The sequence below is a fragment of the Pollicipes pollicipes genome, unplaced genomic scaffold, assembly GCF_011947565.3.
Source record: "Pollicipes pollicipes isolate AB1234 unplaced genomic scaffold, Ppol_2.1 Scaffold_3216;HRSCAF=3773_pilon_pilon_pilon, whole genome shotgun sequence".
NCBI lineage: Eukaryota > Metazoa > Arthropoda > Thecostraca > Pollicipedomorpha > Pollicipedidae > Pollicipes > Pollicipes pollicipes.
In genome coordinates this window covers 356,574-376,078 of record NW_023596251.1, presented here as the reverse complement: position 1 = coordinate 376,078, position 19,505 = coordinate 356,574, and the positions used below count along the sequence as shown (strand labels likewise).

The window sequence follows — 19,505 nt, the reverse complement described above, 5'->3', positions numbered from 1 at the left end:
ACCGTGACTCACCGCCGCCTCTGCCGACAGGGGCAACGGCAAGCTGGCCTCCTGGTCGGCCATCGTCGGCTTCCTCATCATGATGTGCCTGGACGTGGGCCTCGGCTGACCGGCTCACCGTCGGAGTTCTATCACACGTGAAGGCCTAGTCGGAACTGAATAGCGTGAAAACTCTGGAGCCGGCTGCCTGCCGGCTGTTTATCTGCAGCTGGAGGCGGACCTCCCAGCCGGAGTTGGGAGCGCCCCAACCGTGATCAATGTTGACCGTAGCAGACTATTATCCCCGGGCCGCCCCGGGTCCGGCTGCCTGTGACCTTGCGCCGGGTGCGAGGTCGCCGGCGCCCGGCTTGTTGAGCTTCTGTCTGACCTGGCCTGTCTATCGAGGGCTCGCCGGATCGTGAGAGCTACCCCTTCGTTCAGCTGGGGGCAGACGAATCCGTTATTGTTGTTTTTGTCGGCCTCGCTGTTTTGTTTATTGCGAAATACTGAAGTAAACGGTGCTGTTCAATGTATGATTTGGGCGGTCCGATAATAGCCATAACGACGTGCGTCCAACCATTCCTGATATGTTGAAGCCTGTTAAAGCCTGTTTGGTCGTCATGTTTACGGAGCGGCGCTCGCGCGCGTGTGTGTTGGTGGCGTGCTGAGTCGGCCGAGAGCGGTGTGTTTGTGTGTTCTGCGTGGGCGCCGCCGCGTCACGCCGCCGTGTCCTGGCTGGTGGCTCGTGACCGCGCCTCCTCCGCGCCGGCACTGTTGGGCTGCCCTGCACCTGGAGCAGTGCTCTCTCCCCTGCCGCCGCCGACGTCCCAGTGTCGGCTGGCTCCTGCCGCGACCGACGAGGCTGGCCGCTGCCCTCGCCTCCCCGTACCGCTGCCCCCGCCTCCCCGTACCGCTGCCCTCGCCTCCCCGTACCGCTGCCCTCGCCTCCCCGTACCGCTGCCCTTACCCTCCCCGTGCCGCTGCCCTCGCCTCCCCGTACCGCTGCCCTCGCCTCCCTGTACCGCTGCCCTCGCCTTCCCGTACCGCTGCCCTGGCCTTCCCGTGTCGCTGCCCTCGCCTTCCCGTACCGCTGCCCTGGCCTTCCCGTGTCGCTGCCCTTGCCCCTCCCCGTACCGCTGCCCTCTCTCCTGACCGCGAGGTAGCCGCTGGCCAGTCGCGGCCTGATGTGGGCACGCTCCAGCCGACACGATGACGAACGCCGCGCGCTGGGGAGCGAGCCTGTTATGTTTCCGTTTTCATTGTCCGAGCCGTTGGTGGGTCCTTCCGGAAGGCTGATGCGGCCGCGGCGTGGGTGAGGGCGGCGCTAATGTGGGTTGTCATGGGTGTGGGGTGACAGGGGTGGGTGGTGTGCTGGTGTCACAGAGTCGCCTTGTCACACTCCTCGTGAAGTGCCCTTACCGCTGTGGTTGAGTCAACAGTGGTTTGCCGTGCCTTTTAACGGCCATGACGCCGAGAAGAGCAGCTGAGCTCGGCAGATCTCTGTGGCGGCGCGGTGTTTCGCCGTCATCGGCAGGGCCTCGGCTGGCGAGCGCGGCCCGGCGCGTGGCTGCAGCGCCGTCCGATCGGGGTCCAATGTGAATTCCAGCCTTGCCTTATCACCTCAGCCCTTCATTCCAGAGGTGGCCGGCGGCAGATCGTTTGCCGTCGGCCCCGCGACTGCAGGAAATACATGTGCGATGAGCGGGAGTCTGTTTTGACCGGAGAGGAGGGCCACCGGCGCCGATCAGGGCAGAGCGGGGCAGAGCAGAGCAGATCGGCGGCGCGCGGCTCCGGCTCAGCCGATGGCCGGAGCAGAGCAGAGCAGACCGGCGGCGCGCGGCTCCGGCTCGGCCGATAGCCGGAGCGGTGTCCGACCGATCCCCGAGCTGATGAGCCTGCGTTCGCAGCGCGTGGGGGCGGAAGCCGACCGATCCCCGAGCCGAGGAGCCTGCGTTGGCAGCGCGTGGGGCCGGAGCGGGGTGGTGGCCGACCGATCCCCGAGCCGATGAGCCTGCGCTGGCAGCGCGTGGGACCGGAGCGGGGCGGTGGCCGACCAATCCCCGAGCCGAGGAGCCTGCGTTCGCAGCGCGTGGGGGCGGAAGCCGACCGATCCCCGAGCCGAGGAGCCCGCGTTGGCAGCGCGTGGGGCCGGAGCGGGGCGGTGGCCGACCGATCCCCGAGCCGAGGAGCCTGCATTCGCAGCGCGTGGGGGCGGAAGCCGACCGATCCCCGAGCCGAGGAGCCTGCGTTGGCAGTTGGCCGGAGTCTGCCGGAGCCTGCGTTGGCCGGAGTGGGGCGGTGGCCGACCGATCCCCGAGCCGAGGAGCCCGCGTTGGCAGCGCGTGGGGCCGGAGCAGAATAGAGTAGACCGGCGGCGCGCGGCTCCGGCTCGGCCGATAGCCGGAGTGGTGGCCGACCGATCCCCGAGCCGAGGAGCCTGCGTTGGCAGCGCGTGGGGCCGGAGCAGAACAGAGTAGACCGGCGGCGCGCGGCTCCGGCTCGGCCGATAGCCGGAGTGGTGGCCGACCGATCCCCGAGCCGAGGAGCCTGCGTTGGCAGCGCGTGGGGCCAGAGTGGTGCGGTGGCCTACTGATCCCCGAGCCGAGGAGCCCGCGTTGGCAGCGCGTGGGGCCGGGGCGGGGCGGCCGGCCGCGGATGCTGTCTGTGGGCAGATGGAGGCGCTGGACGGCGGTGGCGGGACGGAGCGGGGCTGGCTCAGCGCTCACCGCGACTGCGTTGTCCCGACGCCGGCCTGGCGCGTGATGAAGTGTGGCGCACCGCCGTCAGAGGCCGTCAGCGGGCGGACAAAGGCGGCGAGCTCACGGCGCTTGTATTCAGCTTTCACCGTTTTCAGAAAATGCGCAGATTCAGGTGATTCAGGTATATTCGCACATACGAGTGTCGCGCATCGAACAACAATTACCAGCCTCTGAATTGTTAGGCTCTTGTCCATCCTTTGAACCGCATCTGCTGTCACCCATTTCTTGCCAATCGTCCAACTACGGTTATGTGAATTCAAAGCGCGCACGGAGGCAGTCAACACCTGCCGCGGCGCGCGCGGAGCGGAGAGCAATATAGGCTTGCGTGTCGTTGCATATAGCAACATTTGGTTTCCCCCGATCTGGCCAGTCGTGCTCGGCCAGAGCGCGGCGCCGCCGGGCCCGTGCCCTCTGCATCGCGAGCGCTCGAAGCGCCGCCGATGGTCCGTCGCAGCCGCTGATGGTCCGTGACAGCCGCCGCGGCCCTCAGCGCGCGCCGCCGGCGGCCGGTCGCGGCGCGTCGGGCTCGAACCGCAGCACCCAGGCCCAGCTGGAGTTGACCCTCTGCAGGGGCGGCAGGGAGACGAGGCCAGCCGCCACCGGTAGCGTCCGGTCGTGCCCCAGCAGGCGACACTGGGTGACGTTCGGCGCCGAGCCCAGCTGCAGCGCCCCGTCGCTGGGCCAGCGCAGCACCAGCGCGTACACCAGCCCTTCGCGCGCCGTGTACCAGACGCTGTCGTCGACGGCATCGTGCTGCGTACTCCAGGGCCGCGAGCCGTAGATGGCCTCGCCGTTGACGGCCAGCCAGCTGCCCAGCTGCGTCAGGCGCTCCTCGAAGATGGGCATGATGACGCCGTCGCGCGTGGGCCCCACGTTGATGAGCACGTTGCCGCCGCAGCTGACCGTCTCGGCCAGCCGCTGCAGCACCGTCTCGATGCTCAGGTAGCTGGAGAGGCCGGTGTCGCGCCGGTAGCCCCAGGCGCCGTCCAGCGTTAAAGCAGTTCTCGAACTTGTGCGACTGCAGCGTGCCCGGGTTATAGCCGTCCTGGCAGGTGAAGAAGCCGCCGTGCTTGCAGTTGGTGCCGGAGCCCCAGCGGTCGTTGGTGACGACCGTGTCGCGCACCGGCGACTCGTTGTACAGCCAGGCGAGGAACTGCTGCGAGCGCCAGTACTCGGGCTGGCCGGTCCAGTCGCCGTCCGACCAGATCACCTCCGGCCGGTACCGCTCCACCAGCTCGAACAGCTCCGGTAGCACCTTGCGCGTCACGAACTCGCTGCGGTTGAAGCGGCGGTCGTTGCGGTACAGCGGGTTGTACCACTCGTACAGCGAGTGGTACAGGCCGAACACGAGGTCGGTGCGGTTTCGCACTGCCTCCGCCAGCTCGCCGACCAGGTCGCGTCGCGGCCCCACGTCCATGGCGTTCCAGTTCCACGAGTACTTGGACGGCCAGAGCGTGAATCCCTCGTGGTGCTTGGACGTCAGCACGACGTACTTGGCGCCGGAGCGCTGCAGCACGTCGGCCCAGTGCGCCGGGTCGAAGAGCGATGCGCCGAACTGCGCGGCGAAGTCCGGGTACGTGAAGTCGGGCCGGTAGTTGCGCTCCATGAAGGCGGCAAACTTTGGCCGTTGCGGGTCGAACGGGTCGCGCCAACGCGTCCAGAACCACTCGTCGCCGAAGCTGGGCACCGAGTAGACGCCCCAGTGCAAGAAGATGCCTACTTTGGTCGTCGTACCAGGCCGGCAGCGGCCGCGCGTCCAGCGAGTCCCAGGTGGGCACGTACTGGGCGCCGACCCAGGTCAGGGCGACGCTCAGGGTCAGCAGGGCGGCGAGCGGCGGCGCCATGGCGGCGGCGGGCCGGTCTGTGCAGTCGCCGCCGGCCGGCGCACTCGTTCGGCGCTCGAGCTGCTCACTTGACTTGTTTATCGTCCGCTTCTGCGTCGCGCTGGCCGCGAGCGGTCAGGGGCGCAGTCAGCACCCACCGCCCCGGGCAGCCGCCGTCGCAGGGCCACGCCGGCAGCTCCGGCGATCAGCTGACACTATCGGGAAGCTGGCAGAAGCTTGGCCCTTCCATGCTTTAGGTCTCCTCCTGTCCTCAGAATCTAGGAGCAATGCGGTGGCGAAAGCTTGCGATGAACTGCGCGCTCGGTTTGGAAACCGCGCAGTGTCTGCCAGTACAATGCACGGTAATCTTGATCTGCCCTTTGATAACCCACCGCTATCTGGGACCCTCACTGCGCTGCCCATTCAACAAGCTCCGTTTTCTTTGATAGATTGCATCGCATGGGAGGTTGCTGACTATTGTATTTATTGAGAGCCTTCCTACAGGTATGTACAAAAAGCGGCAGAAGAAAGCAGAAAGCAAGCAGGGTTTCCGTTGAGGGCACATTTTCTGCAGCATAGTCTCCACCAGACCCCAGAGACTGTGGGCATGGCTACAGGGCAGGCCCCACGTGACGCTAGAGACCGTGGGCATGGCTACAGGGCAGGCCCCACGTGACGCTAGAGACCGTGGGCATGGCTACAGGGCAGGCCCCACGTGACTCCAGAGACTGTGGGCATGGCTACAGGGCAGACCCACGTGACTCCAGAGACTGTGGGCATGGCTACAGGGCAGGCCCCACGTGACTCCAGAGACCGTGGGCATGGCTACAGGGCAGGCCCCACGTGACTCCAGAGACTGTGGGCATGGCCACAGGGCAGGCCCCACGTGACTGGTACAGGATAGTCCCTACGTGACACTATAGACCGTGGGCATGGCTACAGGGCAGGCCCCACGTGACTCCAGAGACCGTGGGCATGGCTACAGGGCAGGCCCCACGTGACGCTAGAGACCGTGGGCATGGCTACAGGGCAGGCCCCACGTGACTCCAGAGACCGTGGGCATGGCTACAGGATAGTCCCCACGTGACTCCAGAGACCGTGGGCATGGCTACAGGGCAGGCCCCACGTGACTCCAGAGACCGTGGGCATGGCTACAGGATAGTCCCCACGTGACACTAGAGACTGTGGGCATGGCTACAGGGCAGGCCCCACGTGACTCCAGAGACCGTGGGCATGGCTACAGGCAGGCCCCACGTGACTCCAGAGACTGTGGGCATGGCTACAGGGCAGGTCCCACGTGACTCCATAGACCGTGGGCATGGCTACAGGATAGTCCCCACGTGACTCCAGAGACTGTGGGCATGGCTACAGGGCAGGTCCCACGTGACTCCATAGACCGTGGGCATGGCTACAGGATAGTTCCCACGTGACACCAGAGACTGTGGGCATGGCTACAGGGTGTTGCAAGCCTACATGTTGTTCGTATTTTTTGTGTTTTTTCATTGCAAATTGTGCTGTTTTGCTGTGTATTACGTCACTGTTTCATATATATATATATATATATATATATAATATATATATAATATATATATAGTGCATGTACTGCTCTGAGTTTCAGCGCATTTTAGGAGCACCATGCCAACGAATAAGCTATAAAAATAGCAACAAACAAATAACAAAAATAAAACACTGCGCTTTCTCAGACCCTCGACGCATCCATGTGTTATTTATTGTGCTCGTTTCCATGTTTCCTCACCGCTTCTTTCAGGTAACATGCATCAAATAGCACAGAAACGGAATTGCACTCAGTTCTGTTTTAGAGGCCCTTGATTGGAGGAGGAAAAGGCGCGGCCCTTCACGTAATCTGACCCCATCTTCAGACGGCCGCGACCGGCACCAGCTGATTGGTCTCCGCGCGCGTCGGAATTTATGACTTTGTGGTGAGAATCAAGTAAGTTACATTACATCTTATGATCAGGTCAAAGGGACACGGCGGCTTTAGATCTCTGCGTTCGGCCAAGCCAAGGTCTCAGTCAGCTCACAGTCGCATCCGACCGAGAGGGCCTCAGTCAGCTCACAGCTCACAGTCACATCTGACCAAGCGGGCCTCAGTCAGCTCACAGCTCACAGTCACATCTGACCAAGCGGGCCTAAGTCAGCTCACAGCTCACGGTCACATCTGACCGAGCGGGCCTCAGTCAGCTCACAGCTCACAGTCGCATCTGACCACGGGCCTCAGTCAGCTCACAGCTCACAGTCGCATCTGACCAGCGGACCTCAGTCAGCTCACAGCTCACAGTCACATCTGACCGAGCGGGCCTAAGTCAGCTCACAGCTCACGGTCACATCTGACCAGCGGGCCTCAGTCAGCTCGCAGCTCACGGTCACATCTGACCAGCGGGCCTCAGTCAGCTCACAGCTCACAGTCGCATCTGACCAGCGGACCTCAGTCAGCTCACAGCTCACAAGTTAGACGATTGCCAGCAGGAAGAGGCTTTGAGAGTGTTCGGCGCGCGTTTGTCCATGACATGCGTACTTAGTCGCCAGATGTAGGAGTACGGACGTAATTTTCTAAAAAGGATCGCATAAGGGTCTCTAGCAGTGATCTTGCACTTCTTGGGGGCATTCGTTTCGTGCTCTGTCATAGGCCTAATGTTACGATCTGAAACATGAGACTCTGGTCCCCCTGAAAGTGTCCAGGCCTACGACGCTATGTAGGGAATTACGAAAACACTACGGCAGGTGTCAATATCACTTGCAATCGTACCGTGCTTGGATTTCGACCCGAGACGAGGGCCGAGGATCTGGAACGCGTCAGCCCCAGCTCCAGTGGCTGGAGCTGGGGGCGCAGCCTGGCCCAGCAAGATTTCAAGGGAGCACTGTTTAAAAGATATTGCGTGTGCGTTTCCATCGTGACACTTTGCGGTCGCGCAAGCGTTAGACGACGTCTGCAATGAGTAGGCCTTAAAAGAGCGCGCATGACCTACAAACAGCATCGTGATTTTGACGAGGTCACTCCACACTGGATCGCACTCAGTAAACGCCATGGTTTTGTTTGTTTGTTTTTATTTCAACGCAGGCTCCGTCTGTCCCAACCCGGTTATTTCCTAAGAGTCAACTAGCAATGTGCTGCGACCGTTATTTCCACACATGGCGACGTTAGTTGCAGAACAATTGGCTGATGCACATGCAGAAGCCATTGAGATGCAGTCGTGTACAAAGCATCGCCAACAATTGGAGCCATTGTTGAGGTGGGCATGCCTTCCCAACGCGCGCCGTGACTTACGTTGGAAAGACACGTCTATCAGTCATATTTCATGCACTTGTGACTGATGATTTGTGATAGAACCAAACCTATCCATGAAAGGCACGATTTATTTCCCCGCCGTCCTACGTCGCGGGATTATTGAGCCATTTGGCTGTTTCCTACCGAGGTCTCCGGATAGGGTCTCCCCGTCTCTCTCTCTCTCTCTCTCTCTCTCTCTCTCTCTCTCTCTCTCTCTCTCTCCTCTCTCTCTCTCTCTCTCTCTCTCTCTCTTTGCCTCTCGCGCTCTCGTTTTTTCACGTATCTCCATCGCCATTGATCATCGCCTGAAAACCGGCGTAGCCGCCGCTCCGACAGTGCGCCGAGATCGCCGTCCCGCGGCCAATCTGGCGCAGCGCCACCAGACGGCCAAGGAGAGAAGCGGAGCGAGGAGAGAGCGTCGGAGGAGCCCGGGTGTGCCGCCGCGGCCCACTCCCAGCCAACACACATGCCTTTTAAATGCCAGACCTCTTTGGCGGACGTTTAATTTGGCGAGTGCGGTCATGTTTCGTGAACAGCTCCCCTGTTTGCGGCTAAATCTGATGCGTCGCTCACCCGCCACGACTCATCTGCGTTGCCTGCAGCACTTGTGAGTCAAATGCTGACGAACGGCCGCCGCAAACAGCGCCAGACAATTTGGCCGGATTTAAATGTCTCGCCAGAGTTCATTCCACCGCCGGCCCGTGGGAACGGCGGCGCGCCCTGTCGTGTTTCTCCTATAGTTGTGGTCGGGGCGCAGGCGGCAGGGCCGGAGCCTTCGACGGCGCCCTCCGGCCTCTCGTCTTCGAATATCGCTCGCCGCGGCCGCCCAGACAGCCAGGTGAGCCCCTCCCCCTCTACCCCCCCCCCCCCACGTCGCCGCTTCCTGGTCGGCGGCGCACGCGCGCTGTTGCCAGGCGGCGGCGGCGCGCTGCACGCCCGTCTGCATTCCGGCCGGTGGCCCTGCGTGGTCGGCGTGCCGGCACGCCCGGTCCAGCCGGAGCCGGGCTGGGCCGCGACCGCAGCTCAACGGCAGCTGGGCCGACGCGCCCAGCAACATCCGAGAAAAGTGGGTGGCGTCGGGGGAGCCAGAAGGGGGATGGAAGTCGGGCGGGGAGGATTTGTTTCACCCTCCGCGTTGTACTAAGCACGTTTCCGTATGGATTTCCTCACTTGTCACGGTGGACGCCTGTTCCCACCGCCTCGGTATCCTCACCTGGATACGGTGATCTCCCGTTCCCCGTCCCCGCTCCCTGACCATCCCCGTTTGGACACCGCTGGCCGGAGCCTGCCTCCGGGGCGATCCCCGTCACTGGGGGGAGGGGGACGTTTGCAGGGGGGGGGGGGGAGGGCTGCGGGCTGCAGAGCCGCCAGCGCGCCGCCGCCAGTGGAGCGCGCTGGCCACGGCGTTTCTTGTAGCCGGACCGATGTGGCCTCATTATACATCGGTGCATGATGAATGGCGGTTTCTGCTACTGAGGCTGTAGTCTTAGCGTTCCTTAAAATAGGCGTAAATGGGAAACGCTCGCTGTGTGTGAGATTCGCGGCTACCAGCCAACAGCGGCCTATGCAGGCAGCAGTCTGGAGCCAGGCCCATGATCGTGAACGCATCGGTCGGCTTTTGTAAGATGGAGCTAGGCCTGAGATCGTGAACGCATCGGTCGGCTTTTGTAAGATGGAACCAGGCCTGAGATCGTGGACGCATCGGTCGGATTTTGTGAGATGGAGCCAGGCCTGAGATCGTGAACGCATTGGTCGGCTTTTGTAAGATGGGGCCAGACCTGAAATCGTGAACGCATCGGTTGGCTTTTGTAAGATGGAGCCAGGCCTGAGATCGTGAACGCATCGGTCGGCTTTTGTAAGAATTAACGCACTATTCCGGAGAAGGTGCTTGGTCTTCACGCCAGGATCGCTGTTGTTGACGAAATGTTTGATGCTTTGACAGCTGTTGGGCCCAGAAGTTGTATTGGGGTGCGTACGTCGCACTGGGTATGTGATGGGAGTGTGTGAGCGCGTACGTGTGTGTGAGTGGGTATAAACGCTTACTTGGTATGTGTAGGCGTAAATATGGATATGTGGGGGCGTAAATGTGGGCATGTGTGGGCGTCAATGTGGACACGAGTGGGCAAAACGTAAGCCTCGGCAGGTCGCACGTTCTTCAAGTATCAGTACTGTGGGAGGAAAAATAATAGTAATTGAAATTCAATATATTGGTTCGTGTAGCACGCCGATTTCTGTGCAGTTAAGGTGCCTGACATATTCACACTAGTTCATATAATGTGGGTATCTTGTAGCTATTACGTGGTTAAGAACAGAACTATCAAGGACTTGAACTGGAACTTCCCTTTCCTTCCTTTCACGCAGGACAAGAAGAGATGAACAGTTCGGCGCCGAGTAAAGAAGGTAATGCAGTTTGACAGAGAAATAAAGGATCGTGTTCTGCTGGAGGGACTCGTCCTCATCCGGCTGGTGCCTTGACCTGAAGCCGGTCTGTGGGATCCTGCTAAATTCTTTACAACTCACCTTCAATGGGCAAGATGTCGTCCGTTTTGCTGATGTACGCTATTCAGCGCAAGACAGAAACCACGACAGGAGAGTTACCCGCTCGGCGCGCATCACTTCGCGCATCATTTTTCGACTGTTTCCCTGCATCTTTCAACTGTTTGGCAACATCTTGCTGGTGGTAAGGCCTTACAACTTTACAACTTTACAACCTTTTTACTCGGCTTACAACTTTCGTGTCCTTTTTTATTTGGAGGATATCCCGATAATGAGGCTGCAGTCCTATCTTCTAAGCAACCCTACCATTTTTACCTTGAACATTACAGTTAAATCTTAAATTCAGCAAAGGATAATGTGCACCAGCCTGAAGCTGGTGAGCTATATATACTAGAGCTCTTGAAGCCTTCAGTGGGTTCCCCCGACAGCAGATTGACATAGCATTCAGGTTATCTAAAATCAAACCTTACATTGGCGATAGTTTTAAAAAAATAATTTGGAAGTTATATATATATATATATATATATATAATATACTTTATAACTATACTTTGTGTTCACCGGTGATATGTAGTAGCTAGAGCGTATTGCTTAAGCACGAGACTTCACCTCGAGAATGTTAGTTTTACTCTGTTATCAGTAAGTTGAAGGAACAGACGCATAATTGATTGCATATACACACAAAACTAAACAAGCTCTTTAATCCTTGGAATGAATAAGTAGGTCTGGAGCCGCACTAATTTTTCGTCATTAGCAGCTGTGATAAAAATAAATTGTCTATTGAACCAGGAAGTACCGGTGGTCACATTGCAAAAACGTGCCATTTCGAAGCAGTGCTCATGGTCATCAATTGGTCGAGAGCCGGTTGACAGCCGTTATATCTGGACGTCGCGCTCACAAACGCCAGATATGAACGCCTGAACCATTATATTTGTATTGACCTTGATCGCCGCATGGCGTAGGAATGGCAGGATTTGAATAGCGTTATTATGGCGACATGAATGCCTGGGTGACCTCGAAATGGTCTCCGAAATAGTTTGCGTATTTCGCGGGTGTGCAGCACAGAAACTAGAAAGGTTTAAATATTAAGAAGGGCAGGACTGTGAACTGCGCAGAATAATCTTTAAGCTGGCTCTCTCAGTTCAAAACCCTATACAACTGTGCGGCACTCTCTTTAAGTCAAAAGGAGCATTTCAAAAAGTCACACAAAAGACAGGAAGTGCTCCAATCTGTGCAGATCTGCTGTCTGAAGGCTAAAAAGGTAGGTGCCATATTTTGAAAATGTAGATGTTAATATCATTTGATGCAGTTCGAATAGCTGCGTCTTGTGATGCTGAGCAAAAAAGAAACATGGAGGATTGCGTGCAGAACGCGCCGTACTTCATTTGTCTAAGCACCAAACATGTTGCATTCGCCAGACCACAAAAACGCTTCTGAACAACTAACCTGATAGCCCCCAGGCTTTTTGTCTTTGAACGTCAAAATGCTGCTAGTGTAAAATGTGTACACAGTTAGTTTGCTCTATCCGCAGCTCATGCGTAACACAAACCCCAATCCGCGGATCACCACGTCCTAGGTTTCGGTGAAGCATAATGAAAACCTGAGCAGATCACTTTTCTTGCTTGCAAAAATTAAGTCTCTATCAGTTAACTTACAATTTGTAAGTTGATTCAACAAACTTGGACTTATTTCAGACGGATCGTGTTTGTTATCAACTACATACAGCGCAAACATTTTGGTTGATCGCTTTGATACGTTTTTATTGGTAGTGTTTGCAGAGATTTGTAACAATTTGTTTATCTATGATCAAATTATTTGCCTCGCCTTGTTTGCTCGTGATTATGACTAAACTTCAAACTGGCGAGTCGATATGCCCAATTCTGACCTAAAAGCGAAGTTTAACCATTGCCCCCGAATACCGCCCAATTTAAAGTTTTTTTTCGTCATTGAATGGCGACTTTATGTCATTATTTTGTAACTGGTCAGCGGCCGCGTTTGGAACAGGGCGTAATAAACGATCCTCTCATACTACTCTCGGCCAATTTGTTCAACCCACCGCAAAGATAAGACATCTTTCCCGAGCTGCCAGGCGCAAACACAGATATGGATTTTATGTCAACATCCGCATTCTATGGTAGATGTGGATTTCTTTGCTAAGTCAAATTCAGAGCGCCCGCAGTCAGGCTTCCATTTGATAGATAGATTTACGCTCGAGTTACCAATATTCGATGTGCACATCACTGATTTTCCCACGATGACTGGCATGCAGAGGCTCCTATTATCGCAAAAAGGCAGAGGTTATCAGGAATAAGCTGCCAAGAGTCCCCGAGCACCGAGAAGTCGTGACGCGCGGCGAGCAGTGTCGTGACGAAAGCATTGACCACAGCGGTCCAAACGCCCGCGAAGTCATTCTCGTGCAGGCGGGGCGCTCCAAGCTTGGAATCCGGTGTGGCCAACACCCACTGACCAAGTACCCATTGGAAGGTGGTTCATCCGCCCTAGAATTCCCCCAAAACGTTTCACCACGGCTCCGAGTTTTAGTGAGTTTCGGTAAGCCTTTTGCAGCCGCCATTACTTGTCCCCAGGTTGAGTGGAGCTTCAAAGCGTTTACGAAACGCCCACATCTGTTTCGGCCAGAATGCGCCCCAAAGACAATAGAAAATAGAAATAAAAAACTAGAAACTATAGAAAAATAGAAATAAGCCGTGAAAAGCTGTCATCATCGCCGTTGTAGCACAGGCCAGCCATGGCGGCGGAGACGGAGACGGAGGCGGCTGGCGGCCGACGGGGCGCCTGACTCACTGGCGGGGAATGTCGGCCGTGTTTTGACCGAGCTGCCGGTGGCGGCCGCCGTTGGCACGTGTCTCTCTCGCCCGTGGGGCGCGACTGGTGGACGCTGCACCGTCTCCGTGCACTCCTGTGGCCTCCTCGTGCGCGGGCGCCCTCTCTCGTGCCGTTCAGAGGCGCCGGCACGGAACCGCTACCGCGGTCGCAGCGTTTGTTCCTAGCCCGTGGCTCGGAACAGGCGAGCTCAAGAGGCCCGCGTTGTCATCGGGGATGGTCAGGAAAGGGACGAACGAGGGGTCCCGTCGGCGGCGCGTGGCGAGAGGCGACGACGCGGCCTCGATAATGTGCCTTACTCGGCTGGGAGGTTTGGGGAGCAGGGGAGCGTGTGTGGCCGATCGGCGAGGGGCGAGCTGCGAGGAACATGTCTCTGCCGGGCCGGCCACAGCTCCGGCTCTGACTCCAGCTCCAGCTCCGGCTCCGGCCCCGGCTCCGGCTCCGGCTCCGGCCCCGGCTCCGGCTCCGACTCCGGCTCCGGCTCCGGCCCCGGCCCCGGCTCCGGCTCCGGCCCCGGCTCCGGCTCCGGCCCGGGCTCCGGCTCCGGCTCCGGCTCCTCACGGCCGGCCCTGTTTCCCACCGGTCCCCGCGCCGCGCTGTGGACGTCACCACCGCGGCCAGCTGGCACTGGAATGCGGACCATTCGGGCTCGGCCGGCGCCGCCGCCCGGTGACCTCGGGTGACCTCAGCCGGCCGGCCGGCCAGCGCTCGTGCCTGACCCACTGGCGACGGCGCGGTATGCGAGCCGGTTCTCTGCCGCCGACTGGGTCAGACCGGCTGCCGGCCCGCCGCCCGGTCAAGGTCATGCGGAAGGTCAGAGGGGGCACCCGGAAGGCCAGGCGAGGCGTCCAGCGGCTAGGTCAAACATTGTGGAAGTGATCAGGTTGAGATGCTGTTTTTGCGCGTGCATTGTTATATGTATGGAAGCATGATGAGGTATCCCGGAGAGCCTGAAAGATATGCACACACGCGCTCTCTTGTCTTGAGGTGGTGCCTTTCAACACGATCATTACATGCGACATGTCATTATTATGGCGGACTTGGTCCACGAGTCTGCAGTATGCGTGGACTTGTGCGCGCGCGCCGACGGGTTGGCCAGCGAGTTCTGGGCACGTTGAATGAACACCATTTCAGTTTTCCACCAATCTCGTTTAGTTTTCTATTCTCACCAGCACGTCGAATAAAAACAACTATTTATTTCGAGTGAAATGACAGTTCAGTTCAGAATAGATGCACATAACCTGCCTTCATTAGACTGACAAAGGAACCAAAATACCGTCTTTTATTCCCTGACATCGCATGGCTGGGAGCGCCACGTAAAGGTGGAGCGCATGATCTTAACTGCTTCCTCCGGCGTATCTTGAATTTCATCCTGTTCCCTTCGTCGCCTGCCCCACGTGTTCCACATTCCCTAGATTCCTGGCAGGTTTTACGACCACAAAGAGGATATCCAGAAGTGTTTCCGCTCGGACGCACTGACACATCTGCCTTCTCTGCCGTTAAAGCCGCGAGGGCCGCGGCTCTGCAGCATGCTGATCGCCTTTATGCGTGCGAAGGCAGCGCGCCCACCGGAGCTGTCCGCAGTGACGAGAGCGTGGAATACGACTGCCGTTTTAATTTGAACAGTGTTCAGGATGTGCTCGGGTACAGGTTTAAGTAATGAGCCACCCTTGAACGTTTCGGAACGGTTTGGAAGTGTCCTGGGCTATTGCGCAGCGAGGCGCACGCCCCATCTCAGTAAGCTTCTTACCGCCAGCACCGGTTCTGCGGGAACGGGATTGTTCGTCCTTTTATTAACGGGCGTCTGGCAGTTATCGGCTGTCATAGCCCATCTAGCGCTTTTGCGCACCTAAAAAATTAAGAAAACTTCTCTGACATGCTTCACATTCGACGTTTCATGATCGCAGACTTCAGGCGATTAACGTCAGTGATTAATGGACATACTCTGTGTGGGCATCGTACGAGTACAGTTTGTTTTCATTCCAGTTCCGCTGCATGTGATAAAGGAAAGCTACCATATAACATAGGAAGTCACGTGTTAGCCACGTGTTAAACCGCAGCATCCTTGCCTGGCCATGAGCCCTGGCTCCGGCCCTCAGCGGAAAGCCTAGTCTTTGGGCGCCATCACAGAAACGCTCTGCAGTGAGTGCGCTGCAGTGATTTTAAAAGCCGGGGGGCCGTGGCTCACGGCTTTTGAAATCACTGCAGGATAGATGCCACGCTGCGGCGCGCTGAAGTGATCACAAGTGGAGTTTGCATGCGCCAAACTGCGTGTGATCGCTTCAAGCCGTGCTGAAGTGATCACAGCTCTCGGCAGTCGACAGCGTGCATGGCTCGCTCGGAAAACACAGAAAGGAAATCATTTGGAGCCAGCTTTATGATGAACAAGCTGGCCGTAAGCAGCACTATATCACTTCAAACATGGCGGTCACCATGAGCGCAGGTTGCTTCGAACCAGTCACAAAGCAGTTGTAAAGCTTACTCCCCGCGTTGCGTTGTAAACAGGCTTTGGTTCCGCCCGACTCAGAGAAGTCGTCCATGTCCCAAGACAGAATAAGAGCGTTGAAGAATCTCTCACGAGCAGCATGAAATAATTTAGAGCCAAAATCTTCTGGGCATTTTTCACATTTGGATGTAACCTAAAGTTATCATTATCATATTGGAGGGAAGGAGCAAAAATGTGCGGAAGAGCAGAAAAAATGTGCAATGAGATAGGTGAAAAATTACGCGAAAATAACTGCAGCGCATAATTGTGGTCACGACAAAGACGAGAAGCTATAAAACACTTTGACAAGAATTTGGGCACTTAGTACGCACAGGACGCGTCTTGAGTAGATCCATTTACGTTCAGTTAAACTGGATTGTAAATATGATACTTTAAAATGCTCATTAGTGTGAAGAGTTTGGGCGGCGTGTTCCAGGAAGTATAGTAGTGCATACATCACTGGGATGAGCACCATTCTCTCGCATAGTCCTGTGCAAAAGCCCCACCTTGTTGTTACAGAGTACGGTCTGGTCAATGTCGCGGGGATTCCATAACATTCTACGCATTCTACACTCAAAGGGGAATTTCTCGGTGGCCACCGGCCAGTCCTCCAACGGAGGATGTCTGAAGGCGGTTTTTTTGCGCATGCAAAACTCAAGCCTGCTCACGCAAGTTGCATTAAGTACGCGGACGTCACACACAAGGGCAGACGATATACAGTGTGTCTGGACCGCCAGCCCAGACATCGGTAGTGGCCAGCCCGATGTGGCCGCTGGCCTCCCACATCCTGTGTGCCGCCGCAGGCCCTACACACCCGTCCTGTGTGCCGCTGCAGGCCCTACACACCCGTCATGTGTGCCGCTGCAGGCCCTACATACCCGACCCGCGTGCCACCGCAGGCCCTACATACCCGTCCCGTGTGCCTCCGCTGGCCCTACACACCCGTCCCGTGTGCCTCCGCAGGCCCTACACACCCGTCCGTGCCCCGTCGCAGGCCCTACACACCCGTCCTGTGCGCCACCGCAGGCCCTACACACCCGTCCTGTGTGCCGCTGCAGGGCCCTACACACCCGTCCTGCGTGCCAATTCATGCCACACACACCCGTCCATTGATTCGCATGATCGGGGTTGCGCTGTTGCAGGCTGTGTGCAAGGGCCCGGGCCCGGTCGGCGGCGCGCTGGCGCACACGAGTCCGGGCCAGGCCGGGCGGGCCTCAGGCTGGGGGCGCCAGCGGCACGCACCGGGTGGGCCTCATCAGGCGGCCGGCACGCACGCCTCCAGGCGTTCCGCAGAGGCGGCCGCGTCTGAGGCGTGCGCACATGACACGCGTGGTGTCCGAGGCGGGGTCATCCGGAAGACGGGCTCAGATGTGGGCGGTGGGAGGAGGGGTTCGCCACCCCGCCCCCGTGTGGTGTCCCGCGGTGCCCAGCGCTCCCCTCGGCCGGTCGGCTGGAGTCGCTCCTGCGGCAGGCTCTCGCTGCCGTCTCAGTGGCGGTCGCCGTGGGGCTCCACCGGGTGCCGGCGGCTCGCCTGGTCGTCAGCAGTCTGCACGCGCCACACACACGGGCACTTCGTGTCCTGGGTACACAGGGCACTCCGTGTCCTGCACCCGCGGCGCTCACACGGGCACTCCGTGTTCTGGCTACACACGGGCGCTCCGTGTCCTGACGACGAAGTAGTTGGTCCATTTGGGCGTGAACCTCTCGCCACCCGCGCCCTGTCCTTAGCGAACCGTCCCCCGATTCAGCTGGTGCGAGAAGAAGAGTAGGGGTGGTGCATTACATGAATCGGTCTCGTCTTCCCCGAAATTTGATAGTATTGCACCGCACTGGTGGATCAAAGGGGTGGAAAAAAACGAAGCCATGCTCAACTGAAAACGATGAAAAAAGTCGGATCTTCGCACTCAATAGTTGGTTTTCAGGTAACTAGGACGATATTCGGCACCCCGCCAGATATGGTGCAAGATCCGCCCTTGAAGCCCTGGGCGGAGCGATAGCCGTGGCTGTTTAAAAATATGCACAGTGGTGTCTTGCTTCTTAGAGATCCTCATCACTTTCAGCAGCTGCGAAGGGATGGTCCAGCAATCACTCCAGGGTGAAGCCATTTCAGGGAATGGACCCTCGTGTGGGCTGGGAGGTGGGGGTCGCCCTATGCTTGAGATATGCCGCTGTCCTCTAACATAAGCTCCACAGGAAGCCACATGGTGCAATCTTCAGCTAGTGGTCGCTTTTCATGGCCCCCGCTCCCCCCCCCCCCCGGAAATCCGCATTCAGGGACGCTTGCAGGATTTACGAATGGGGAGGAGAAGCGACACCGTAACTCCGGCAGCAGTCTGACTGAGGCCACTCTGCGTGTCCCAAAGCGTGCGTGTTGCCCGGCTCAGCTGAGCGGTGCGTTGCGGCGGGTTTGTGTGCGGCGCCTGACGCCAGGGCTCCGGGCAGTCGCCCTACAGAGGCCGTCCACGAGCACCGCTGGGTCACGGAGGCTGCCCGCTCCGGGAGGCTCAGTCAGGTTCAGTCGCCCTACAGACGCTGCCCACGAGCACCGCTGGGTCACGGAGGCTGCCCGCTCCGGGAGGCTCAGTCTGGTTCAGTCGCCCTACAGAGGCCGTCCACGAGCACCGCTGGGTCACGGAGGCTGCCCGCTCCGGGAGGCTCAGTCTGGTTCAGTGGGGTTCGTCATCTGAGTCATTTAGTCAGTTCACTTGGGCCATCTGAGTCTGGCAAGTCAATTGATTCGTTTTGGGTCAAGTCTGCTATTGTGGTCGGAGCCAAGTACGGCCAGCAATTGGACTGATCGGTTCCCCTAGTTAAAGCGATAGACCCGACCCACCCAAACACCCCAGTTGAGTCAGGTCGCAAACTCCAATTTTTAGCAAGTCTGTCGGGCATATGAGTCCGCCGGGTTATCCGACTCAGTTGAAAGAGTCGAGCTGGCTAGCAGTGTGAGTAAACCGAGGGTATTGTGAGTGTTTGTGTAGTCAGACGAGTGACGGGCGCCATTTGTAGCAACCTGACCGGCACGCTCCCACAGGTCACCGCCGCGGGGCTTGGGTGCCCCATAGGTCACCGCCGCGGGAAATGGATGCCCCATAGACTGGACAAAGGATGAAGCCGCGGACTGGTAGCCCAGCCGATGGTGGCAGCCCAAGGAGGTAAAACTGGGTCAATGAAATGCAGCGAGCGTCCTGACTGTTGGTGCATTGGGCACCTAAACACATTGCTATCTATGTCATCATCATCACAAATCATCATTTTCACAATCACATCGGCTTTAAAGGGGCTGTCACTCCTCAGCATTATTTTTTGGATACACGGAAGTTGTTTTTTATTTTAGTTAACATCCGCTATGTCATTCAGCGTGGCCGACATCTGGGGAGAAAGAGGGATTCTGGGGGCAGGTCAGGCCAACTTTATCGGTTGAGCCCCTCGTTCCCCCGCCACAAATTTCAGAAGGTGACACTCTGGCTGTGAGTGTACACAAACCACTAACATTCCACTGCGACACCTGGAACCAAGTGCCGGGTGATGTCCGTTCTTCAACCAGAACGCACGTCTAAAAATTGGGCTGAATGTAGAGCCTTTCCACGCCAGTGAGAGCTGCAGCGCGAGGGCGGCCAGCTGACGCCGCCGCCGCCTCACTCGTCCACCTCACATGTCGGGTCTGCGATTCGCATCTCTAACGGCGGCCGCGACTCGTTCCCATGCCCTCGTTGGACAAGCATATTATCGATTCTGCGGAGCCTTGTATCGATTCGCCGGGACACGTGGGTAATCGATAAGGCGTCTATGCGCTCTCACGTATGCGAACAGCGCCAGAGACACAGGTGCTCCTTT

The 19,505-nt window shown here is 58.0% G+C and overlaps 1 pseudogene; it reads right to left on the bottom strand.

Moving 5' to 3' along the window:
* Positions 1–3,015: 3,015 nt before the first annotated feature.
* Positions 3,016–4,600, bottom strand: LOC119090980 (alpha-L-fucosidase-like; annotated as a pseudogene).
* Between the last annotated feature and the right edge of the window lie 14,905 nt (positions 4,601–19,505).